Here is a 26,841-nt window from a genome sequence, read left to right on the forward strand (position 1 = left end):
TGTCCTGTGCGTCGGTGTCCTGTGCGTCGGTGTCCTGTGCGTCGGTGTCCTATGCGTCGGTGTCCTGTGCGTCGGTGTCCTGTGCGTCAGTGTCCTGTGTGTCGGTGTCCTGTGCGTTGGTGTCCTGTGCGTTGGTGCCCTGTGCGTTGGTGTCCTGTGCGTCGGTGTCCTGTGCGTCGGTGTCCTGTGTGTCAGTGTCCTGTGTGTTCGGGTCCTGTGCGTCGGTGTCCTGTGTGTCAGTGTCCTGGACATCAATGTCTTGGACATCAGTTTCCTGTGTGTCAGTGTCCTGTGTGTCATTCTCCTGGGTCGGCTCCGACGGGGGCCTGTTGCTATGGCTGCCCTCCTCGTCGCTGGGTGTGGCCCGCCGGCATCGCCGCACTCACACTAGATGTGGGCGGCGTCCGCCTGGTGCTCCGGGTCTGTCCCTGGCTCGTGGCCGCCCTGGATCGTCCTGGGGACAGCGTCCGCCTGATGGGCTGGGTCTGTCCCCCCTTCCCCATATCCCCCTCCCCCCAATTCCCCTTCCCCCATATCCCCTTCCCCTATCCCCCCTTCCCCCTATCCCCCTTTCCTCCTTCCCCCATATCCCCCCTTCCCCATATAACCCTTCCCCCATATCCCCCCTTCCCCCATATCCCCCCTCCCCCAATTCCCCTTCCCCATATCCCCTTCTCCCTATCCCCCCTTCCCCCTATCCCCCCTTCCCCTGTATCCCCCATATCCCCCTTCCCCCATATCCCTCTTCCCCCTATCCCCTCATAACCCCTTCCCCAATATTCCCCTTCCCCAATATCCCCCATCCCCCATATCCCCCCTTCCCCCATATCCCCCCATATCACCCCTTCCCCATATCCCCCTTCCCCCATATCCCCCTTCCCCCTATCCCATATCCCCCTTCCCCTATATCCCCCCATATCCCCCTTCCCCCATATCCTCCCTTCCCCATATCCCCTTTGCCCCATATCCCCCTTCCCCCATATCCTCCCTTCCCCATATCCCCTTTGCCCCATATCCTCCCTTCCCCCATATCCCCCCATCCCCCATATGGGGGGAAGGGGGAGATATGGGGGGAAGTGGGGCTATGGGGGAAGGGGGATATGGGGGAAGGGGGGATGTGGGAAGGGGAAAGGGGGGCAGGCAGTGGGGGGGTCTCACTTAGCGCTGTGCGGCGGGCGTGCCGGGGGTGGGGGGGGGGCGTCTTTTGTGCAGTGACGCCGTGCGCGCGCGTCCGAGACGGGTGACGCCATTGCGAATGGCGTCACGCCACCACTAGCCCATTCGGGGCCAGAGAATTCGCAGCGTTTCGGGGTGCCTGACGACGGAGTGATTTGCAGCGTTTTTGGCGTCAGTTTCGGGCCATCGCGCCGATTCACGCAGAATCCCGCCCGCGGTGTTTTTTCAGCATTCCTTATTTTTATTTCAGATTTCCAGAAACTACAGTATTTTGCTTTTATTTGAGTGGAGAATGATTTTCCCATGGTTTGGCAGATAATCATATGTAACCATTCTATTACAATCAGAAAGGTAGTAGGTACCCCTGAGGGGTACTCACAGAAAAGCAACAAGGATGATTCTGATATTTCGGATTTAGCTATTAAAACATTCCTTTTTAAGTCATTTTTTACAGGGGAAGAGAAGATTCAGGGGAACATAATCTCGGGTTTTAAAATGACAACTCATGTGGAACAGATCTAAACAACTTCTTAAGTAGCAGCTCAGACTTTGAGGATAGTGCTACAGGGCAGTCACAATTCATAATAGTACCATACAAATTTAGCAGTGCGACGATTGTCTCGGTAGGTTGGTAGATTGATTACAGTCCTCTCCACTGCTAAATTGGTATGGCTTGCACCTATTTCCTTCCCAGCCCAAAATCGGATGCAATACTTACTTACTTCAAGATCTGCTGCAATTTGAACTTCCAGTGCTGCCAATCTAACACCAGTTTAGTTGAATTTTGGAGTAGACTGACCATAGGTTCTGGCAGCATTGGTCTTTCCCAAAAGCTCCCATTGAGTTGACCATTTATTTTAAGTTTTATTTAAAATAAAATGAAAAGGTTGCCACTTTAATTTGCACTGCATTATTCTATGAAATGTTGGATGGTGCTGTGAACATAATCTGTTTTACCACACTTTGGCATGTATGTAGATAAACACTGGATGTCAGGAATGTGGGAAATTAATGAGATTAACAGTGACCTTGTGATGGAAATTTTTGTGGACCATAAATAAGTCCGGATCGAGAAGATTTAAGAAACTTGGTTTATTAACACACACTACATATTTACAACATATGCCAGATCCTAACCGAGTCTGAAACTGCCGGTACCAGACCTGGGTTCCCTGCCTCTTTAGCAGGGAGCTCGTATTCGGCGAGACTCACTGCAGTTTGATAGATCCAATTCCAGAGGTCTCATACGGGTTATAACAGAAATAAAATAACGAAAAGGTAATACGACATCGAGGTGAGAATGGCCATATCAAAAATATTGTTTACTAAAGATCATTGGGGTTATACGAATGATAACTTCTAAATGCACAGAATTTGAACAAGGTAGACAGTGGAATCCACAGAAGGGAAGAGCGAAGAGATTGAACAGTATAGCTGCTCGCACCCTCAGTGGGGAAGCAAGCTAGTTCTCTACCTAAGTCAGACAGACAATTCCATCAGTGATGCGAGCCTTGGAGACCTGTTCCAGCTAACATTTAGAGCAACATCAGGATGCAGATACTCTCCTCGAAAAGACCTGGGGTGTGATTCTCCCCTACCCTGCGGGGCCGGGGGTCCCGGCGGGATGGAGTGGCGTGAACCACTCCGGCGTTGGGCCGCCCCAAAGGTGCGGATTTCTCCGCACCTTTAGGGGCCAAGCCCTCACCTTGAGGGGCTAGCCCCGCGCCGGAGAGGTTGGCGCGCTGCCAGCCGGCGGGAAAGGCCTTTGGCGCCACGCCAGCTGGGGCCGAAAGGACTTTGCCGGGCGGTGGAAGTCCGCACATTCGCGGGAGCATCAGCGACTGCTGACGTCATCCCTGCGCATACGCATGGGGGTTGTCTCTTCCGCGTCGGCCATGGTGAAGACTGTGGCCGAGGCGGAGGGAAAAGAGTGCCCCCAAGGTACAGGCCCGCCCGCGGATCGGTGGGCCCCGATTGCGGGCCAGGCCACCGTGCAGGCACCCCCCGGGGCCAGATCGCCCCACGCCCCCCCCCATGACCCCGGAGCCCGCCTGCCGCCTAGTCCCGCCGGGAAGAGAGGTGGTTTGATCCTCGCCGGCGGGACAGGCATTCCAGCAGCGGGGCTCATCGCGGAACGGAGAATCGGCGGTGGGGGGGGGGGGGGCAGCCAACCACCGCGGCACGATTCCCGCCCCCGCCAAATTTTTGGTGCTGGAGAATTCGACGGCCAGCGGGGGCGGGATTCACGCCGCCCCCCCGCCGATTCTCCGACCCGGCGGGGGGTCGGAGAATCCCGCCCATGGTATCATGCCTTAGCTGAACCAGGAAGAGAGGTTTTCCCAGACATGGTCACCTAAGCGGTATTATCTGGTAACTGTTAACTCGAGTTGACCTATAGAGTTACTAAAATTAGATGTTGCTTGCGAAAATGGGTGTCTCAAGTGAGTTTGGGGAACGTGGGGATATTTTGGGAACAAGAGCTAACTTCAGATAAAACAGTGTGTTTAAGTATTTATGTACGAAGTGTCATAGTTTATATTAGTCTTTTGTTGTGTATTTTTTCTTCTCTTTTAATTGAATAAATATTCTTTATTCATTGTTTGCACAACGACTGGACTGATTCCTCACATTATTGCAAACAAAAATACACAGCTGAGAATCAGTGTTTCAAGTTATCCTTTGGGAGTTTTGAGACACTCTCACAGGTAACACCAGCAGGATTCGTAACACTGGGCAATCCATTTCACTTATATATTAAAGGCACAAGCTTTGTGCTGCACTTTGACCAAGCAATTTGATGTGCCGTGTGCATTGTATAAGGGTAGTTTAGTGCCATTTATAGAAAATGTAATGAATGTATTCATCATAGACAATGTTTGGTTGAGACAATGGTGCAAGGTTTCAGTACCTCTCTTGGTTTCCTGTAAATTTAGGAAAGCAGATTTGAAAATCCCAGGTGACTTGACAGGCTAAACTTTTTCACCTTAGAGCAAAGAAGATTTAGGAGAGATTTAATAGAGGCATTCAAAATTCTGAGAGGTTTCCATAGATTAGATGGAGAGAAGCTATTTTCATTTGCAGGTGGGTCAGGAAAAGGAAGTAGAGTAAAATAATTGGCAAGAAAAGTCAAGGGACAGATGAGAAGTTTTTTGTTCTGTAAGTTCTTACGTTCTGTAATTCAGACTGAAAATGTGGTGGAAACAGATTCAAAAGTAAATTTCACAAAGGAGCTGGATATATATATAAAAAGGATAAAATTTTCCGGACAATAAGGAAAGAGCAGGGAAGTGAGACTAATTGGTGACTTTTTCAGGGAGTTGATACAGATTGGTTGGGCCGAATGGCTTGTTCCTGCTGTGCGATTCTTAAGGCAAGGGAATAATATATTGGGCAAGGTCTTCCAGCTGTTTACGCCAGCGGGAACTTCCAGTCCCGCCGACGGTGCACCCCGCTGTGGGTTTCCCGATTGTGTGGGGTGGATTCAATGGGAAATCCCGTTGATAGCAGTGGGACCAGACGACCAGGTAAACGGTGGGCCACCTCCCGCTACCGAGAAATAGGCCAGGGAATCTTGCCCTTTATCTTGAGTGCACAAAGAGAGCTCTAGTTTGGAATTTTATCCTCCATTCGGTTTAATATTTAATGAGCTTTGCAATGAACATTTCTGGATTTATATTGCTACTGAATATCAGTGATCATCTGGGTCAGGCTTAGTTTAACTACAGAATCCTTTGTGCGCAATGCACAGTTTCTGGTAGTCAGTTTGTTAGAAAAAGGTGCGGGGATAGTGGTATGCCGATCTTCAAGGTTACATGGGTTAGCAGCTCTTCCAGAGTTAGCTACCCAGTAACGAGTTGGAGATGAATTGGCCAATTTTGTGATTGCATCACAGGTAGAATATTGCAAAATAATGTGTTCCATATGTAAGCTTTTAGCTTATGCTGAATTCCTGATTTAACGAAACAAGTAATAAACAGAGGGACAGTGAAGCATCAGCCCACAGTCCTGTGATGTGGATTAATAAACATATTTGCCATATGGTAGGGCCCATAGCCGTTGGAGTGGCCACTTCTAAGTTAACTGACCCTTTGATTGCTATGCATCATGCTACTTTTTTAATTACTTAGTTTTCAGATTTCTCCATGCCTTCGCCCTTCCCAACTCTATAATTTTGTTCAGTCCTACAAGGCTTTAAGATGTTGGCACACATCCCATTCTGGCCTCTTGTGCATCTGTAATTTTAATTACATCACCATTGGCAGCTGTGCTTTCAACTGCATTGACCATAAACTCTGGAATTCCTTCCCCACACCCCTCTGCCTCTCCACGTCTCTCGTCTCCTTTAAGGTGAAGTTGTGATAAGAAGCATATAAATCCATGTTCTTATAATTTTTGGGGAATACAGAACTTGAGTATTGCTCAAAAAAGATGCTGTCAAAGCTTTTTACCTTGAACTCATCAGGACAATACGTGGGGAAAGGAAACAAAAGGGAACAACAATTTGTACTGCATGAGAAGAGGATGCTGATTAGTTGGCAAGTGTACTCTGAATGGTAGAGACATTGTGAAGGAGAATGCACCAGTTAACTGATGACTGACAGTTAACTGCTAAGCTTTGTTTAGATTCAAACCATTGTTCAAGACATTACCCTGGGGAATGAACCAGGGAATGGCTGTCATCTACTTTGTTTAGCTGAAAGAAGTGTAACAAGTTCCTGTAAAAAATTGTTTTCTATTGCTGGTCAAAATCTGGCACCTCCATCAAAATTGCAGATGACTGGTCGAAAGGCTTACTTCCACAATCGTGCCAGCAATATTGGGACAGTAGCATGTGGGCTCCGGCATGGCCCCTTTCCCACATGATAAAAATTTCCAGTGCTGTAAACGGGACAAGAATCTCAAGTCTGGCTCCTAACCACCTTTTATGAAGATTGCCTGATGCACTTTAGATGGATGGAAAAATCTGGAAAGAAGTCCAGATGTGGGGCTCCAGTCTACAACCTTCCAACTCGAAGACAAGCAGGCGGCCAATTAGTTATCTTCAGATGTATTTCTGTATTCAGGTTCAGTATTTTGTAATATTCGTGTTATAGGTCGTGTGGCTGAACCATTCATATCTTATCCTGGATTACATCAATTTTCAAGCTTGGTTCACGTGATTCAACTGTTAAAAATGCTGCTTGTGGTACACTTGCAGCTACATGAGTTTTCATCCTGTTCTCACGATAAGGGAGGATTTGAGTCATCTTTTATTGGGGCACATTTAATGGCCCTATTGACCACATAAATGGGGTGCTTTCAAATTTATGAGTGAATAGTGTTGAGTTATACTGCCCTGCTACCTTAATTCTCAGTCAGCCAAATTCCCCTTCCCCTCCCGCTCCTCCACTTCTACCCTCCAGAGGGGAGCGTGGGCCTGGAAGGTGGAGGGATTGAGGGAGTGATGGGAATGAGAGGTGGATGTGGATTTATGTGAGGGTAGGTGGAGGGGCTGGGGGAGTGATTGGGAAGAGTGGGGGAATTGATGGGCGGGAGGGAGAATGGTGATCGTGTAAGTTGGATAACAGTAATATCTATGTTAGAATGATCCTGATCCTTCACAGGGTCACATTGCGGTACGAGAGTACTTCTTAATTAAAATTGGTGATTTTGGCATCGTCTTCCAGGGACAGTAAGTTAGTTTATATGACTGAATTACTTCATTCATTTCATTGAGGTTTTTTCAGGTATGATGTGCAATTTTTGAGTTTCCCAAGTTGCATCTGGTACTAGGGGTTTGGCCACAAAGTCATTTGTTACTTTGGGGGTTCAATCAGAAGTGGTGAATTAGTTGTGACAGCACCAGGATGCCATAGAGTGAGAAGGAAGTTAAGGTAAATAAATAGTTTACTTCCGCTATTCTAAGTAACTGATTGGCCTCTAACTGCATTTATTCTTTTCTGGTCTGCCCCATCCCATGTGAGGACGTAGCTATGGTGAGGAGGATGGGAAGACTAGGTTGGAAATGTGAAAGTGCATATTTCATTTTTTAAATTCACTAGTTTAAAAAAGAGACAAGTAAAAAATAAAAATAATAAGAGTGAAGATTGACAGCAAACATTATTGCTGAGTTGTGGATACCTGTCCTAGGTAGTGAGATTGTTTTCGCAGAGAGAAGGGACAGTGCACGATAAAACCCCACCCCCACAGACAGACTGTATATTTATAGTGTGATAAGATTATATGGGTAAAACCTCAATAAATGTCAACATGGGGAGTTCTAAATTGGTACAAAACGTTTAACAGAAACTTGAAAACAGGATGTAAAGTTGTGCAGACACGAGACATGTACAGATGTAAGATGTTTAATTGCTTATAAAATGATCTGTCGCTCTATTTACTCCCTCACACCCACCGGAGAAAAATGCTCTAATCAGACTGCTTTCTTTGTCCATTTTGACTGCTTTGGATGAAGGCAATGCTCTAGTTTGTATTTTAGTTTTGGCAGCAACAGTCCTCTGCTGTTCAGTGTATATACGCTTATTCACCGTGTATAATGATGTGGAGATGCCGGTGTTGGACGGGGGTGGGCACAGTAAGAAGTCTTACAACGCAATGTTAAAGTCCAACAGGTTTGTTTTGAATCACTAGCTTTCGGAGCGCAGCTCCTGGGAGCTGTGCTCCGAAAGCTAGTGATTCGAAACAAACCTGTTGGACTTTAACGTGGCATTGTAAGACTTCTTATTTACCATATATAATGCCACAGAATATGCACCAACTGATGAACAGGGCTCACTTGCTTGTTAGTGCTCTTCTTACACGCAGAGGCGGGTAAAGCAGAGTGCATCAACCTTTGGTTGTTTAAACTTTAATATTAAGCACAATGATATTCAGTTTAAACGATCCTAAATCATCCCTTATTCACTAAGTGTGCAGATCTTGCCTAGTATCATGAATGGTCGGGTCTGTAGCATGCAAAGGTTTCTTGGGACCACTGTTTTATTTGGCTACTTGTTTTACACCCTTGTTTGCTCAGTTTGCTGTGGTTTTGGCCTTGAATACTATGGTTTTCTATTGGATCAAAAAAGATAGTTTCACATCATGAGGTGACATTGTGCCACCTGTTTTTTTCTTTCCTCTCCTGTTTTTGGCTTGCTCGATGTAAATACAAGCACCACAACCTGGAAATGAATTGCTGCCATTCACGTGGAATCTGTAGGGCCCACACAAACAGTTCTCCACTATTCCACAGAATGAAAATCTCTTCAAAATAATCCAGCTACAGGAAAAATTAATGGTCTGCTGGTTGCACAAGGAATGTACACTTCTGAAATAAGTGACAGAGTGAATTTGAAATGGTAGAAATCATGTGGCGAAGAAGTTAGTCCGTGTGCACTCCTGAACCAAGAGGCCTGAGGATTGATTGAAATTTGCCCTCAGGTTTCATCTTTGTACTTGGGTTAGTCTCTGTTGTCCATAAATAGCTCGCCTTATCTATCAAAAAATTTAAACCCATAGTCCTGTGGGAGTGGGGGAAGTCTATGGCCGGTTGGAAGGGAGTGGTGGGGGGAACCAATCCAATCTGTGGAGTCGGGGGAATTGTCTCGCTCCTGCTTGCTGCGCAGGAAGGGTATTTCTCCCGGAATAATTCTTTCAACTTCCGTTTAATTGCTGTCCTTGTGAGCCACAGAAAAATAATGGTGCCTCATCAATTACTCATTTTACAAAGGGGTTCTTCGTCTTTTGTTTGGCCCCTGATTAACTAAATTAACCTGCAGGTGGTTCCACTGCAGAGTCCATTCCTTCCCAATGTGTTTTGAGATGATTTAATGCAAAGTGCTACTGAGGAATTGAGTGTTTATGTTAGTGGAATGCGTCTCTTCTGGTTTGTTTAAACTGAGGGGTTGATCTTATGAAAGTAATGGCTAGGGAAATTAAACAAAGCAGTCAGTTTGTTTTGTGGACAAGAAGGGTGGTTCACTAATCTGCGGACAAATAAACACCACAGGATGTGGCTGAGGGTTAGGTCAATTGCAAATGTTGCTCAGGACGACACATCTGCAATTCTACACTCTGGGTTCAGTCCATCATATAGTTAATCACTTGTTACAACTTTTCCCAGTCAGGTCAGTTTTTTTTTTCATGCATAGGGTACCCAAGGTTGAACGGCACCTTCTCACAAAACTGGGTAAAAGCTGCAGGAATCAAATTGTTGCTCGGGTTCCTTCAGCCGGCAGGCTCTCAGCTAGTCACATTCCTCCAGCTGCCGTGTTTTTATAGCACGGATGTTTTTCCTCCCCTCTGCCTCCATTGTTCTAATGACCCATGACAGCTTTCTTAGAGCTGAGCTCTGCCAAAAAGCTTTCCCTTCACAGAACTGCAGGAATTGTAATATTGGCTCAAGATCTGAACAAAGTTTCTGTCGGCTTTTAAGCCCATTAATCTGCACCACATAAGCAAAGATACAATTAAGAATTGTTTAAGAAACATATAGCAGTGACTGTTTTATGTAACAATGCAAATGCTTCACACACATTTGACACTTAAGTTTAATTCTTAGCTCTCCATTCATGACACATCAAATAGACAATACTAACAACATATTTATACCTGGAAGTGTTAGGCTCCAAATTAAATAAGGCAAGGAGATATAGGGGGCGATTGTCCGAGCCCCGCGCCGGGCCGGAGAATCGTTGCAACCACGCCACGACACCCCGACGCCGCGCGCGATTCTCCGAGGTGCGGAGAATTGGTGCCATTTGCACTGGCGCGTTTGACGCGGCGCTGGCCGCGGGCCGCTGGAATCGGCGGGGCCACCGATTCTCTGGCCCGGATGGGCCGAGCGGCCGCGCGGAAACGGCAGAGTCCCGCAGGCGCCATTCACCCCTGGTCGCTGCCTGCGGGAACTCTGCACGAAGGGTTGGGGGGGGGGGGAAAGTGCTCCTTCACCGGGGGGGGGGGGGGGGGGGGGGGGGGGCCTCCGATGGGGTCTGGCCCGCGATCGGGGGCCCAAGCTTTCCCCCCCCCCCGGGCCTACATTGATGCGCGGCCGGCCCGTGAACACCGACGCCATGTTGAGTCGGGGTCGGCGCACTGCCGAAGTCCCCCGTGCATGCGCAGGTTGGCGGGCCGTCCATTTGGCACCGGGAAGGGAGGCTGGAGCAATGTGAAGCGCTCCAGCGCCGTGCTGGCCCCCTGTGGGGGACAGAATCGGTCGTACCCAGGCCCGTTTCGCGCCATCGTGAAATGCGACGGCGTTCACGACGGCGCAAACACTTGGTCTCCACTTTGGAGAATCGCCCCCATAGGGTAGAGATTGGTATACACGCATCTGTTTTTTCAGATGTAAACTGAGCACAAAACATAATAATTGGACTGTAGGCCCGTGCCCTGTTGCGGGTGTTGGTTTCATTGCCAAATTTGTGGGGGCAATCTCATGTTTCCTACAGTCACGTAGCACGTACCTGCAGCTCATTAGTTTCATTTATATGAAGCTTAAGACTCTGGCCACTACCTACCGGCTGTTCAGGTCAGCGGGATATTCCATCCCTCCCAGGTGGCGAGGGGTGCAGTCAACTGAAAATCCTGTTGTCAACGGCAGGTCGATAAATTTTGGCGTCGGTGTTCACGGGCCTGGTCCATACTTGTGTGGACCAGTATTAAATGGCGTTATGGTGAGGTCTCCCAGGCACGGGCATTAGTTCCCGGGCCTCAGGAGAATTGGGCGCAGGCATATTTCAAGGCTCATTTAAGTATGTTAATCTGGATCTCTCCTAGCGAGGCATTCCGAGCTTCGCAGGTCTTGCAAGAGATTTAATAGCCGAGATTTGTGTCACTGAGTCGGGCGCGACAAGGCCATTCGATCTGGAAATGGAAAATAGAAATGGAAAATTTCACAGAATATGGTTGTGGACAGAAAATTAAACAGTAAATGATACTATTGATTTTAAATAATAACAGAAATTACTAGAAATACTCAACCAGTCTGGCAACATTTGCAGAGAGACAAACAGAATTAATGTTTCAGGTCCAGTTCTGATGAAAAGGTATTGATCTGAAACTTGACCAGGATCTTTAGGGTGATGAGGTTTCCCTTCTGGTTGTACAAGGAGTCAGTGGAGAACACACTTCCAGCAACAATGCCCTGCACAATTTAATGCTCCAACAAGTGTTAATTGGCTAGAGGTTGAATTTTCACCCCTCACTCCGCAGGAGGTTATATCTCAGAGAGCTGCTGCCCAATCTGATTGGCCATAAAGCTGTTCAGACCGTGCAGCACCGGAGAATGCAGGGACAGGACTGAGACTGCAAATAGTGCCCACAGTCTGAGCCTTGGGAGTCCAGGACCAGGTAAGTGTGTGGGGTCTCTGGAGGGGTGGGGAGTTGAGGCGCAGGGGTGTGAGAGCACTGGCAGGGGCCAGACCTTATAGAGGGGATCGTCAATGTTAAAAAGAAACTACTGTTTCAGGTGCATTCGAAACAAACCTGTTGGACTTTAACCTGGTGTTGTAAGACTTCTTACCATCTTTGGAATGTGGGAGGAAACTGGAGCATCCAGAGGAAACTACCGCAGACATAGGAAGAATGTGCATACTCCACACAGTCACCCAAGACCGGAATTGAACCCGGGTTCCTGACGCTGTGAGGCAGCATTGCTAACCACTGTGCCGGCCCACGTGCCTGGTTAAAGCCAGGGCGCAGTTAGGGGTCTGGATTCCGATTTGTAACACTTTAACCTCCATGCGTGACCCAAAACCATTCATATTTTGAGGTTAAAATCCACTCATCTCACCTCCCCCCACCCTCCCCCCCCCCCTCGCCCCCCCCCCCCCCCCTCCTCTGACCTCCAGGTCTCCATTCAAAGACTGCCAATTCTGGGAATTTGTTGGGCCTGGGATTCAGGGAGTAAAGCTGGAAGGCTTGGAATTGGGAACCTCAACAGGCAGGTAGTGAATAATCCTGCAATTATATTAGCAAATAAAATGTTTCCAATAGATTCTAAGTCATTTCTACAATTGTTAATGTGAAAATTATTTAAAAAATAATCATTTTTGAACAAAGTTTATGATATCTCCATTGAAGCACTGATGAAAGTGTCATAGAACATAGAACTGTACAGCACAGTACAGGCCCTTCGGCCCACGATGTTGTGCCGAACTAGTCTGAAACTAAGATCAAATCAACCTACTCCCAATCATTCTAGTGCACTCCATATGCCTATCCAATAACCGCTTGAAAGTTCCTAAAGTGTCCGACTCCACTACCATAGTTGGGAGTACGTTCCGCGCCCCAACCACTCCCTGAGCAAAGAACCTACCTCTGACATCCCTCCTATATCTCCCACCATGAACCTTATAGTTATGCCTCCTTGTAACAGCTACATCCACCCGAGGAAAAAGTCGCTGACCGTCCACTCTATCTATCCCTTTCATCATCTTATACACCTCAATTAAGTCACTTCTCATCCTCCTTCGCTCCAATGAGAAAAGCCCTAGCACCCTCAACCTTTCCTCAGAAGACCTACCCTCCAATCCAGGCATCCTGGTAAATCTCCTTTGCACCTTTTCCAATACTTCCACATCCTTCCTATAATGAGGTGACCAGAACTGCACACAATACTCCAAATGTGGTCCAACCAAGGTCTTGTACAGTTGCAGCATAATCTCACGGCTCTTAAACTCAATCCCCCTGTTAATAAATGCTAACACACTATAGGCTTTCTTCACGGCTCTATCCACTTGGGTGGCAACTTTCAGAGATCTATGGACATGAACTCCGAGATCTCTCTGCTCCTCCACATTCTTCAGAACCCTGCCGTTAACCCTGTAATCCGCATTCAAATTTGTCCTACCAAAATGAATCACCTCACGCTTATCAGGGTTAAACTCCATCTGCCACTTTTTAGCCCAGCTCTGCATCCTATCAATGTCTCTTTGCAGCCTACAACAGCCCTCCACATTATCCACTACTCCACCAATCTTGGTGTCATCAGCAAATTTACTAACCCAACCTTCAACTCCATCATCCAAATCATTGATAAAAGTCACAAATAGCAGAGGACCCAGCACTGATCCCTGTGGTACACCACTGGTGACTGGGCTCCAGGATGAAAATTTACCATCTACCACCACCCTCTGTCTTCTATGTGATAGCCAGTTACTGATCCAATCTGCCAAATTTCCCTTGATGCCATGCCTCCTTTCTTTCTGCATGAGCCGACCATGGGGCACCTTATCAAATGCCTTACTAAAATCCATGTATACGACATCAACTGCTCTACCTTCATCTATGTACTTAGTTACCTCCTCAAAGAATACAATCAAACTTGTGAGGCAAGACTTACCCCTCACAAATCCGTGCTGACTATCCTGGATTAAGCTGTATCTTTCCAAATGATCATAAATCCTATCCCTCAGGACCCTTTCCGATAATTTACCTATGATCGAAGTGAGACTAACTGGCCTATAATTCCCAGGGTTGTACCTATTCCCTTTCTTGAACAAGGGGACAACATTCGCCTCTCTCCAGTCTTCTGGCACTATTCCTGTAGACAGTGAGGACATAAAGATCAAAGCCAAATGCTCTGCAATCTCATCCCTCGCCTCCCAAAGAATCCTAGGATATATCCCATCAGGCCCAGGGGACTTATCTATCCACAGGCTTCTCAAAATTTCTAATACAACTTCCTTCCAAATATCTACCTCCTCCAGCCTACCAGCCTGTATCGCACTATCCTCCTCAACAACATGGCCCCTCTCCTTTGTGAACACTGAAGAAAAGTATTCATTTAGGGCCTCTCCTATATCTTCAGACTCCATGCACACGTTCCCACTACTGTCCTTGACCGGCCCTAACTTCACCTTGGTCATTCTTTTATTCCTCACATAAGTGTAAAAAGCCTTGGGGTTTTCCTTGATCCTACCCACCAAGGACTTCTCATGCCCCCCCCCTCCCCTAGCTCTCCTAAGCCCTTTCTTGAGCTCCTTCCTAGCTATCTTGTATCCCTCAAGTGCCCTAACTGAACCTTGTTTTCTCATCCTTACATAAGCCCCCTTCTTCCTCTTGATAAGACATTCAACCTCTTTTGTAAACCATGGTTCCCTTACTCGACCATTTCCTCCCTGCCTGACAGGGTAATGCAGATCAAGGACACGCAGTATTTGCTCCTTGAACAAGCTCCACATCTCAGTTGTGCCTATCCCTGACAGTTCCTGTTTCCATCTTATGCTCCCCCATTCTTGCCTAATCGCATCGTAATTACCCTTCCCCCAGTTATAAACCTTGCCCTGCCGTATGTTCCTATCCCTCTCCATTGCTATAGTGAAAGCCACCGAATTGTGGTCACTGTCTCCAAAGTGCTCTCCCACAATCAAATCTAACACTTGGCCCGGTTCATAACCCAGTACCAAATCCAATGTGGCCCCGCCTCTTGTCGGTGTATCCACATATTGTGTGAGGAAACCCTCCTGCACACACTGGATAAAAACAGCCCCATCCAAACTATTCGAATTATAGTGGTTCCAATCAGTATTTGGAAAGTTCAAGTCACCCATGACAACTACCTTGTGACTACCGCACCTATCCAAAATCTGCATTGCAATCTTTTCTTCCACATCTCTGTTACTCTTTGGGGGCCTATAGAAAACTCCTAACTCAGTGACCGCTCCTTTCCTATTTCTAGCTTCAGCCCACACTACCTCAGGAGGCAGATCCTCCTCAAACTGCCTTTTTGCTGCCATTATACTATCCTTGATTAACAATGCTACTCCTCCACCTCTTTTACCACCTTCCCTAATCTTACTGAAACATCTAAACCCCAGAACCTCCAACAACCATTCCTGCCCCTGTTCTATCCATGTCTCCGTAATGGCTACAACATCGTTGTCCCAGGTACCAATCCATGCTTCAAGCTCACCAACCTTATTCCTGATGCTCCTCGCATTGAAGTAGACACACTTCAAACCACCTTCATGCCTGCAGGTCTACTCTTGTGACCTTGGTACCTTCCTCAGTACTGCACTACCCTCAACTTCCTGAACTCCAGCAACGCTATCTCCTGGACTACAAATCAGTTTCCCACCCCCCTGCCAAATTAGTTTAAACCCCTCCTGAAGAGCTGTAGCAAATTTCTCTCCCAGGATATTGGTGCCCCTCTGGTTCAGGTGTAACCCGTCCTGTTTGCACAGGTCCCACCTTCCCCAGAATGTGCACCAATTATCCAAGTAACTGAAACCCTCCCTCCTACACCATCCCTGTAGCCACGTGTTTAACTGCACTCTCTTCCTGTTCCTCACCTCGCTAGCACATGGCACTGGCAGCAAACCAGAGATGACAACACGGTCTGTCCTGGCTCTCAGCTTCCACCCTAGCTCCCTGAATTCCTGTTTTACATCCTCGTCCCTTTTCCTACCTATGTCGCTGGTACCGACGTGTACCACGACTTGTGGCTGCTCCCCCTCCCCCTTAAGGATCCTGAAAATACGATCAGAGACATCATGGACCTTGGCACCCAGGAGGCAACACACCAACCGTGAGCCTCTATTGTTGCCACAGAACCGCCTATCTGTACCTCTAACTATAGAGTCTCCAACAACTAATGTTCTCCTGCTGGTCACCTGGTCACCGTGGCTTACCTCTGGTAGGTCCTCCCCAACAGTATCCAAAACGGTATACCTGTTATTGAGGGGAACAACCACAGGGGATCCCTGCACTGACTGTTTCTTCCCCCTCCTTTTAAACATCACCCAGCTGTCCTTAATTTATTGCACACTGTCTAACAGATATACTCACATGGGCTCAGATAGTTCACACATTTGAAAACGTAGTGTAGCACAATCAATCACTCACGTGACGAGATGAGAAGGAGTCAAACGATGGCTTTATTACGCAGACTTGTTGCCCAGCAGCACAGTTACAGAATGCGGCTGCTGGGAGAACCCGGGCTCTTATACTCCGCCTTACTGGGTGGAGCCAGCAGGTGGCTGATCCAATCGGGATCCAGTGTCTATCCGCCAATAGCCTCTCGGCATCACAGGGTACCGTAATACCCCTAATGCATACCACCACACGTAGCTTGTTTTGAATATTGTGTGAAGAAAAGTTTCAGACTCCCTCAGTTCATTTTGCCTTAAAAGCAACACACAGAAGATAATGAGAAACACACCGGTATGGGAGGTAGGTAGTGAGAAACCTTAACAAACTTCCTGTTATACTCAAACTAGTCTCCGGTGGCCTATGATTCTTAACGTCTGCTAGGTTTCACAGCAGGTTGCTTCACCACACAACGGTACTATATTTTAGATTTGCCTTTTTTCATGTTATCCAGTCTACTTGTTGCATCTTACATCATGCATCATGCTTAGAATATTTGACTTTAAACAGAAAGAGCTCAGATTCCATAGCAACAATTAAGACTTCAATAACTTCAGATTGAAGGTATTACGTCACTGTATTCCAAGACTCCACAGAACGACCTGTCCCTGGGACATTCTGCAGGGATTATTCCAGTTTACCATTGCCACGTCATCAGGCTTGTTCTAAAACAGGTGGTATAACTGCAGATGCGCAAACGTCTTCCCATGTGCCTTTTGGAATTTTATCTGTTTTAATTTAAAATGGGCTAAATGTAATACATTCTTGCATCTATATTTGGCTGACACCTTTTGATTTAAACAAAGCTTAATGCATAATGTCACTGAAACGTGTCCTTTTACGTCAGAATGTTTCCTGCCCTGACTGGAGTGACAATGGGCTGGCAGTATGATTCAGAATGGTTGGCTTGTGTGCCTGTAAAAGTTGGTATTTCTATGATGGAGGACAGGCAGTATAAATGCAGTATAAAACATAATGGTTACTCAATCAGGGAGCTACTATCTGACCATTTCAAGTAATGAGCCCAAGGGCAAGTTTTTTTTAGTAGGATTAATTGTTGATTGCTCTCACACCATTGAAAAACCACAGACAAACTGACCCATTCCTACGTTGCTCAGCAGATTTTCTTTTCCCATTTAAATGTCCTTTTGACTTCTGGAAACACTGAACATTATTTTTCTGTCGGGACTGGCTCACGTATTCCAGTTCATGGGTATGGCAGACAGGAAACAGGAGCAGAGGCTTTTAACAATGTGTCTACATCCCTTTTGTGCATATTGGCAGCCCAAGGAAGGGCGAGGTGTGGTAGAGACGGGTTGGGGAAAGGTAGCTCCTGCTTTAACCAGACAGCACCTTCACTTGATATCCATGTTATGTGGCAGTACATTTTGATGCGCTTTGGCGCAGCTCGTTTGCTAGCACCAATGTGTCTCCCAATTGGAATCTTTTACCTTTCTTACATCATGGTGATCAACAGGTAGCCACCAAGACGCCACCAGCACATTTACCGGCTCTAACGTGTCTACCTAGCAACCGCTGTGAAGAAATATCTTCACAAAGTCTGGGTCAGCATAGAACCAGTCAGAGCTGTGTCAATCTGTTGTAAGGATATCTGTTGCAATTGGAGTTGACATAGTCAGTGACAGAAGTGGCCTCAAGCCTGAGCACGGAGTTTCCTTTTCTCTTCGCTTTTAGCTAACACTTTGCAACCCCCTGCTACTTCAGCCTTGGTAAAGTCTGCTAACCGGATCCATTGGGAGCGGCTGTATCAGATCCCACCCAAAATTCCATTCCGGCCTGCTTGGCACTTTAGACAGGCAGCAGACTGGGGCATGAAGGTGGTGCCTGGGCATTATATTTGCTTATAAGGTAAGGACGGTTTGGCACTCAGCTAACCCCAAGTGTGCACACCAACTCCCATTAAAACTGGGGCTTATTTATCTGCAAATTCAGAAGGCTCACTTCTGGCAATGCACTGTATTTTCTTTTCTTAGATCTTTTGAGTTTTCTTTGTCTACTTCCCTTTTCAGTTTCCTAAAATACTGCCTGCTGTCCCACCCTTCCTCCTTCAGCTGGATTATGGACATCTCCATGGCAACTGTTGTGCTCAGTAATCAGCCAGTGGGTCCTGAAGGGCCGCACTAATCTGCCTCCTGTGATAGAGCAACCACTGCTGTGTAACCCCGTCGTGACCTGGCTGAGAGAAGGCAATTCTTGTGCAGTGACGGCATGCGAGTTCGAATCCCAGCTTCTCAGTAAGGGTGTGCAAGTGCTGAGAAGCAACCTACTGCTGGGCTTACTGGACCATCTCACGAGCTACATTGAATAGTGTGAATAATGTAAGATGCTACGTGAAATCGAAACAAATATTTTACATTATCATTCCAAAGATTTCTAAAGCAGAATTACATTCCACCGACACTTACATATTGCACAGTAATCATAAGCAACTTGTATTGTGCAAAGTGTGATTCTGCAACATATACAGCCTTGCAAGCAAGTGGCCCGTGAATTCCATTTTAACCACTTTTCCCACATGACCTCAGATCACCACTGCCCAGGAGTTTCACCATTTAGTTTGCTGCTGTTTTTATGATTGAACTAGACTAACCCTAGTCTGTTATAAATCAAATAACCAACCTGTAACATTAAAAAATAATTTAGGTCAGAAGTTATCATCAAGTGTATTTACCCTTAGGATTTGTAGGGTCTTTTATGCCCATACTTTCCATTGAATTATTTTGCATTTAATGAACATTCCGAATTGGTTATTACATTCTCTTAATGACAGTAATATTTATTGAAGATTGTTTCTTTGTCAAGTTGTTTCATTTTCCAGGTTATTTCCAGTGGGAATGTTTATGAATTACAATACTGAACGGGTTTTTCTGGGATATTTATAAGATTGGACATATATTCTGGAGGGACAAAGTGAGACCGGCTTGACAGAGCGTGGACCATATGCTACATATGCTTGCAACAATACTTTCTGGCATAAATCTATGTGTAAGGTTGAGCAGATTGTCTCTCTGGTTGATGTACAGTAATTCGGCACCATGTTCCCTTTGCACTGCGCTCCCAGCTGTGTGACAGATGAATTCAGCTTTACAACAATTAAAAATACCTAAATAAATAGTAATGTCTCAAAAACATTCAGGTCAATGACAGGAATGTCTTTGCGATTGGGTGAGTGCCTCTTTTCTCCAAAAGTGATACATTTTCATTCAGTAAAACAAATTTAATACTGTAGTGGTTACGATTCTTCAGACATTTAAATCATTGTATTGTATATTATGAATCAAATGTTCATGTAGAGAAAGATCTTTTTTTTCAGTATTGATTCTCCAGATATGAGTGTCATTGTTTTTTTAAATAAAGTTAGAGTACCCAATTCATTTTTCCAATTAAGGGGCAATTTAGTGTGGCCAATCCACCTACCATGCACATCTTTGGGTGGTGGGGGCGAAACCCACGCAAACACGGGGAGAATGTGCAAACTCCTGATGGACAGTGACCCAGAGCCTTGATCAAACCTGGGACCTCGGCGCCGTGCTGCTCCTGAGTGTCATTGTTAAGGCCAACATTTATTGACCATCCCTTTTGGAGGCAGTGATGAGCCTTAATTTTTTGAGCTGCTGCTGTCCATGTGGTGATGTTACTCGCTCTAATGCTAGTAGCTCGAAATTTCTAGAATTATAGAATCCCTGCATTGCAGAAGGAGGACATTCGGCCCATCGAGTGCACCAGCCCTCTGAAAGAGCACCATAACTAGGCCCACTCCCCCACCTCATCCCTGCAACCCCAACAGGGGCAATTTAGCATGGCCAATCCATTTAACCTGCAGATCTTTGGATTGTGGGAGGAAACCGGAGCACCCGGAGGAATCCCACACGGAGAGAAGGAGTATGTGTAAACTCCACACAAAGTCACCGAGGTTGGAATTGAACCCGGGTCTCTAGCGCTGTGAGACAGCAGTGCTACCCACTGTGCCAATGTGCTGCCCCACATTTTGACCCAGCTACAATGAAGGAATTTTGATCCAACTATGATGAAGGAACAGCACTATGAGCATTCTAAGTGCCATGTGTGACAGGCTTTGCTGGGAATTTCACCCCGGCTTTGTCGGCGAGCCCCCACTGCTATCTATCCATACTGAGTCAACATTTTGGGCCCTGGGGAGTTTCTCCCCAGTTTAGTCCACACTTAGAAAGAATTATTTCATCACTGGGGAGCTGAACGCGCTGGCCAGACTGGCTCCTCAGGGATTCGCCCACCATTTTGAGAGGGTGTCCCGATCTCTAAGTGAACATGTGGTTCCCACCCCCACCCAGGGGCATTGCGGCCGCCCCCCCCCCTCCCCCCCCAGTGATGTCCCCCCTACATCCTCTTACAGGCCCCTCCCTTCCTTCCAGGCCACCACCTTCCCAGAAGTCCCTTCTTACCTGCCCTGCGCCTGCCCACCCCATCCTTCATACCCCACTTTCCACCCTCCTTTCATGAGCATGAGCAGGCCCTGACCCTTGGCAGTGGCACCCTTGCACCCGGGCACCCTTGTACTGGCACCCTGGCTGTGCTACTGCTGGCTTTGCAGTGCTAGCCGGATACTTTAGCAGTGCCAGGGTAGCAGTGCCAAGGTGTCCACGTTCCAGGGGGAGGGACAGGGACCTGCACTGTCCCTGACCGCCCAGGGGCCTCCGATGGCTGGGAGACCACCTGGGTGCAGTTCTGCTTGGTTTATGTTTGGGTGGACCACCGCCTGGGGAGACCGGTAGGTCCCAGGTGAGCTCGCTTAAGGAGGTTTAAAATATACTTAAGCGAGCGTGGCTTGGTCATGCCCATTGTGGGCAGAATCCTGATCTCGCGCCTCACGAGATCTGGGTAGATCTGGCTGCCGGGAAGCCCACGGGTGGCTTCACCTGGCATCTACTGGCCACGGCGTGTTCCCATTTGAGCACGACGCGGTCGGTATATCGCGTTCTATATGTCTGAGTCTAAAGGGTGCATCAATTGGAGGGAAACTTGGAGCTGTTCTGGTTCCCATGCACCTTTTGTCCTTGTCCTTCCAGTGCTGGATGCTGAGAGGTTATGATGTGCTGCAGAAGAAACCTCTGTTATTTGTTGCAGTGCCTCCTATAGTCAGAACTGTGTTTATGTTTGCCAGATTGATGGAACTATTTACTCCATTTTTCCCCCCAATGTTTTCGGATTCTGTTGCTTTTTCCCATGAGCACATTATTTAATTGTATAGAGTTGAGATACAGATTAACCGGGCTGAAGTTTAGTGACTCCCATTGATTTGCAGGGAAACCTGGAACTTGAAAGCACCAATTCCAGTCCCCACAGTCAGGCCTATCCCTCCAGAATATCAGTGCTGAGCCTGACTGTGTTCATTCTCAACAGTGCCCTGGTTTTACTAGTAGATTATTGTCAAAGAGCCTGACTTTGTTTCAAACTATCTTCCCAGACATATCACAGTCACCTCAACACCGAAAACTAACTCACTCCAATGGGGATAGTTGTTCATTGATGAATCTTAAATTATTTTATAGGATATGGGCTTTGCTGGCAAGGCCAGCATTTGTAGCCCATCCCTAGTTGTTAAGTTGCTCGCTGGGTCATTTCAGAGGCAGTTAAGAGTCAAACACATTGCTATGGATCTGGAGTCACATGTGGGCCAGACCAGTTAAGGATGGGACATTAGTGAACCAGATGTGCTTTTCCAGATTGATGTTCATTGTAATCATCTCCATCACTGAGACGGAAACAAGCTTCCAATTCCAGATTTATTCAGCTGCCGTGGTGGGATTTTTATCCCTTCTCCCAAGAACATTAGCCTAGGCCTCTGGATTACCAGCCCACTGATGTTATCATGACATCACCATCAGATGCAAAGTTTTTTTTTTAATAAACATTTTATTGAGGTATTTTTGGTTTTACAACAACAACAAAATAAACAATGTACATGAATTTATATACAGAGTGCAAATGCCGTCTTCCTCCCTTACAGGCCCCACTTTTATTAACCCCCTACACTAAACTAAGCTAACCACCCCCCGACTTCTGCTGACAATTTTCCAGAAGTCAACGACCGGTTGCCACCTCCGGGCGAACCCTAACAGTGACTCTCTCAAGGCGAACTTGATTTTCCCCAAACAGAGAAAGTTAGCCATGTCAGATAGCCAGGTCTCTGACTTCGGGGGCTTTGAGTTCCTCCAAACTAATGATATCCATCTCCGGGCTACCAGGGAAGCAAAGGCCAGAACATCTGTTTCTTACTCCTCCTGGATTCCCGGATCTTCCGACACCCCGAAAATCACCACCTCTGGACCTCTGGACTCGGTGCCACCCTTGTTTTCAACACCGTGGACATGACATCCGCAAACCCCTGCCAAAATCGCCTAAGCTTTGGGCATGTACAGAACATGTGGACAAGGTTCGCTGGTCCTCCCGCACACCTTGCACACCTATCTTCTACACCAAAGAACCTGCTCATCTGGGCCACTGTCATGTGAGCCCGGTGAACAACCTTAAACTGTATCAGGCCATGCCTGGCACATGTTGTGGACGTGTTGACCCTACTCAGTGCGTCCGCCCAGAGACCATCCTCTATCTCTCCGCCCAACTCCTCTTCCCACTTGCACTTCAGCTCCTCCATCTGCATCCCCTCCGACCCCATGAGTTCCCTGTAGATGTCGGAGCCCTTCCCTACTCCCACCCACACTCTGGAAACTACCCTGTCCTGTGTCCCCCTTGGTGGTAGGAGCGAGAAGGTTGAAACCTGCCTACGTAGGAAGTCCTGCACCTGCAGGTACCTTAACTCGTTTCCCCTCACCAATCCAAATTTCTCATCCAGCTCCCTCAGGCTAGGAAAGCTCCCCTCTATGAACACATCTCCCATCCTCGCAAACCCTAAAGTAGTCCGATGTTCTCCTATTCGGCCGTACACTCGCCACAGGAGCTTGATACAGCAACCTGACCCAGTCAATAAAGCCCCGCCCAGATCCGAACCGTCCCAGTACCTCCCACAGATATTCCCATTCTACTCGATCAAAAGCCTTCTCTGCATCCATTGCGATCACTACCTCCATCTCCCTACCTTCCGGGGGCATCATGATCACGTTTAACAACCTTCTTACATTGGCCACCAACTGCCTTCCCTTAACAAACCCCGTCTGGTCCTCCCAATAACGTCCGGCACACAGTCCTCCATCATGGAGGACAGAATTTTGGCCAGCAGTTTGGCGTCCACATTCAATAGGGATATCGGCCTGTAGGACCCACACAACTCCGGGTCCTTGTCCCACTTCAGGATCAGCAAAATAGTGGCCTGTGACATCGTCGGAGGAAGCACCCCATGCTCCCTTGCCTCATTGAAGGTCCTCATCAACAGCGGCCCCAATATCCCAGAGAACTTTTTACAGAATTCCACTGGGTACCCGCCCGGCCCCGGGGCTTTACCCGGCTGCACGGCCTTCAGACCCTCCGCTATCTCTTCCATCCCGATCGGGGCCCCCAGCTTTTCTACCAGCTCCCCGTCCACCTTCGGGAAATTCAGGTCCCCTAGGAAGTGCCTCATCCCCTTCGATCCAGCTGGGGGTTCCGACCAGGGGCAGCCTACTATAAAACTCCTTGAATGCCTTATTCACCCCTGCTGAGTGTCCAACCAGGCTCCCGTCCCCATCCTTTACTTTCCCTATCTCCATGGCTGCCTCCCACTTTCTAAGCTGTGCAAGCATTCTGCTTGCCTTCTCTCCATACTCATAAATCGCCACCCTCGCCTTTCTCAGCTGCTCTACCGCCCTCCCTGTGGTTAACAAGCCGAACTCCGCCTGTAGCCTCCGCCGTTCCCTTAATAGCCCTGCCTCTGGGGTCTCCGCATACCTCCTGTCTACCTGTAATATCTCCTTTACCAGTAGGTCCATCTCTGCCCTGTCTGCTTTCTCCCTGTGGGCCCATTATCGAGATCAGCTCCCCTCTAACCACCGCCTTCAATGCCTCCCAGACCACCGCGGCCGAAACTTCCCCCGTGTTGTTGACCTGCAGGTAGTTCTGAATACATTTCCTCAGCCGCCCGCACATCTCTTCGTCAGCTAAAAGTCCCACGTCTAACCTCCAGTGCGGACGCTGGTTACTGTCTTTACTAACCTGTAGGTCAACCCAGTGCGGAGCATGGTCTGAGATTGTGATCGCCGAGTACCCCATGTCCACCACCCCGTCAGTAAGGCCCTGCTCAAAATGAAAAAATCAATCCGGGAGTACACTTTATGCACGTGAGAGTAGAAGGAGAACTCCTTCACTCTCCGCTGCCCAAATCTCCAAGGGGTGACCCCCCCCCCCCAAATCTGTCCCATGAACCCTTTTAGCTCCTTTGCCATAGCTGGCACCCTGCCCGTTTTCGAGCTTGACCGGTCTCAACCAGGGACAATAACTGTGTTGAAGTCCCCTCCCATGACCAAATTATGCGAATCCAGATCCGGTATCTTCCCCAGCATCCTCTTTATAAACTCCACGTCGTCCCAATTTGGCGCATACACATTTACTAGTACCACCTGCACCCCCTCCAATTTCCCACTGACCATAATGTACCGGCCTCCCACATCCGAAACTATTCTTCCCGCCTCAAACACCACTCGCTTGTTGATCAGTATCGCGACCCCTTTAGTCTTCGAGTCCAGTCCCGAGTGAAAAACCTGTCTGACCCATCCCTTCCTTAATCTAATCTGGTCAGCTACTCTAAGGTGCACGTCTGCCTTCAGTCCTCTCAAATGTGCGAACACGCGAGCCCTTTTGACCGGCCCATTTAACCCTCGTACATTCCAGGTGATCAGCCTAGTTGGGAGGCTCATCTTCATCTTCTGCAAAGTTAATGATTGGATAACTGACCAGCACTGGCTTGTGCCCTTGCTGGATGAAAAACAAATATTAGGAGCTCCTTATGAGCAACATGGTGAGCCAGAAGATGTGTGAGTGCATTGTCACAGTTCTCCTGACCACACTGTGGACACTACACATTCAATTGTACATTCATTCTTCCAGTTAGAGGTGTTGAGCCTCAGCAGCTGCTTCTTAGCAACTAAATCATCACTGAACTTTGGATATATAGAGGTGTGTTTCTACTCACTGACTCCAAGTCACAGATTCCAGTAGCTATTAAGCCAGGTCTCAAGGTTTGCACATTGGGCACTTGCTTTCAGCATGTTGGAAGGACCTCACACAGGAAAGCTTGTTTCAACCCAATGCCATACACCTAATCAAACTTCTCATGTAAGAGACTTTGGTGAAAAGATGTGCTGGCTATTTCCCATTTCAGGGATTTTTAGTAGGTGGAGTATGAAGTCCTCCTTGCAATCACTTCCATTTTTGCTGGAAAAACAGGCCACAGCGTGGTCCTGGAACTTGAAAGTCCACCAGTGGAAGAGGTTCTGCTTCACACCTTCCATTAGAAACCAATTAGCTATTTATAACTAAGTAGGAGAACTCACATTCAGTGCAGTATTGAACAACCTGGACAGAAAAGGATTAAAATCCCATCTGATCTAAAAACTAGGACCTATGAAACTCAATATGCTGTGACCTTTTTTCATGTGCTTCAGGGTCTAATATGTTCAGCAGGAAACATGTCCCTCGCCTGAGATGTGGAGACCCTCAGGTTAAATCACCACCATTATGAGCCAAGAGCACTGCACCTACCAATTTGATATATAGCCATAAACAGGCACATGGAGCCCACACCTGAAATACATACTGAAGTTCCTGAATGTGCAAATAAGAGACCTACGTCTACAAGATTTAAGTTCTGAATGGAATAGGTTGATGATCACAATATACTTTATACATTCCGGAGATATATTACATTAACAAGACTGTTGCAAGTGGTTAAAAAAAAAAGAAAAAATTGCATTTGTGAAAGTCATCGAGATCTCAGAGGACCACAGGCTGCTCTCCCCTTTGAGAGCTACCCGAGGTGTTTTAACATGATGGTCACCACACACCAAGATGAGGAGCAAGGTTGAGAAGGCAGGGCCCTCATGGATAGCCTCAGCCGATACAGGAATTGAACCCGCACAGTTGACGTCACTCCGCATCATGAACCATCCATTCAGCCAACTGAGCTTACCAACCCTCAATTTGGTTAGCTCAATTGGCTGGTTTGTGGGCAGAGCGATGCCAACAGTGCGGGTTCAATTCCCGTACTGGCTGAGCTTATTCATGAAGACCTCACCTTCTCAACCTTGTCCCTCGCCTGAGATGTGGAGACCCTCAGGTTAAATCACCACCAGTCAGCTCTCAAAGGGGAGAGCAGCCTATGGTCCTCTGGGATTATGGCAACTTTACATAATTGTATATGTATAGCATCTTTGACAACCTCCGACTATCCCAAAGTGCTTTATAACCAATGAAGTACTTATTGTCATGATATTCAAACACACACATCATGATAGACACACCAACAGACAAATCAGAACACACAACACCACAACCAATGACAGAAAGATATAAAAGCACAGACACGACCCCCGGTGGTCAGTATTAGCTGCAGAGGAGAACCAGGACACATCTGTTATCAAACACACTCAGGGAGACAGCACGTGCAGAGTATCCAGAACGAACTGTATTATAAGAGTTATAATAAAATAGAGTTGTACCACATACAACTGTGTTGGCTCATCTGTGCACCAGAGCACCCAACACCACATGGTACAGGAGTGGATCGATACCTGCCGGCATACCTCAGTGTACACAGACAACCAGCAGTGCCCAGGCAAAATGATAGAGCTCCCGGTTCCGCAGCCGCTCCAGTGCTACGGCGATCTC

At 47.4% G+C, this 26,841-nt stretch overlaps 1 protein-coding gene across 1 annotated transcript in view; it reads left to right on the forward strand.

The window, feature by feature from the left end:
• Nucleotides 1-26,841, forward strand: part of heg1 (heart development protein with EGF-like domains 1) — a 178,788-nt gene that overhangs the window by 52,832 nt on the left and 99,115 nt on the right. The gene's annotated exons all lie outside the window — the stretch shown is intronic.

The sequence above is a fragment of the Scyliorhinus torazame genome, chromosome 2 (assembly GCF_047496885.1).
Source record: "Scyliorhinus torazame isolate Kashiwa2021f chromosome 2, sScyTor2.1, whole genome shotgun sequence".
NCBI lineage: Eukaryota > Metazoa > Chordata > Chondrichthyes > Carcharhiniformes > Scyliorhinidae > Scyliorhinus > Scyliorhinus torazame.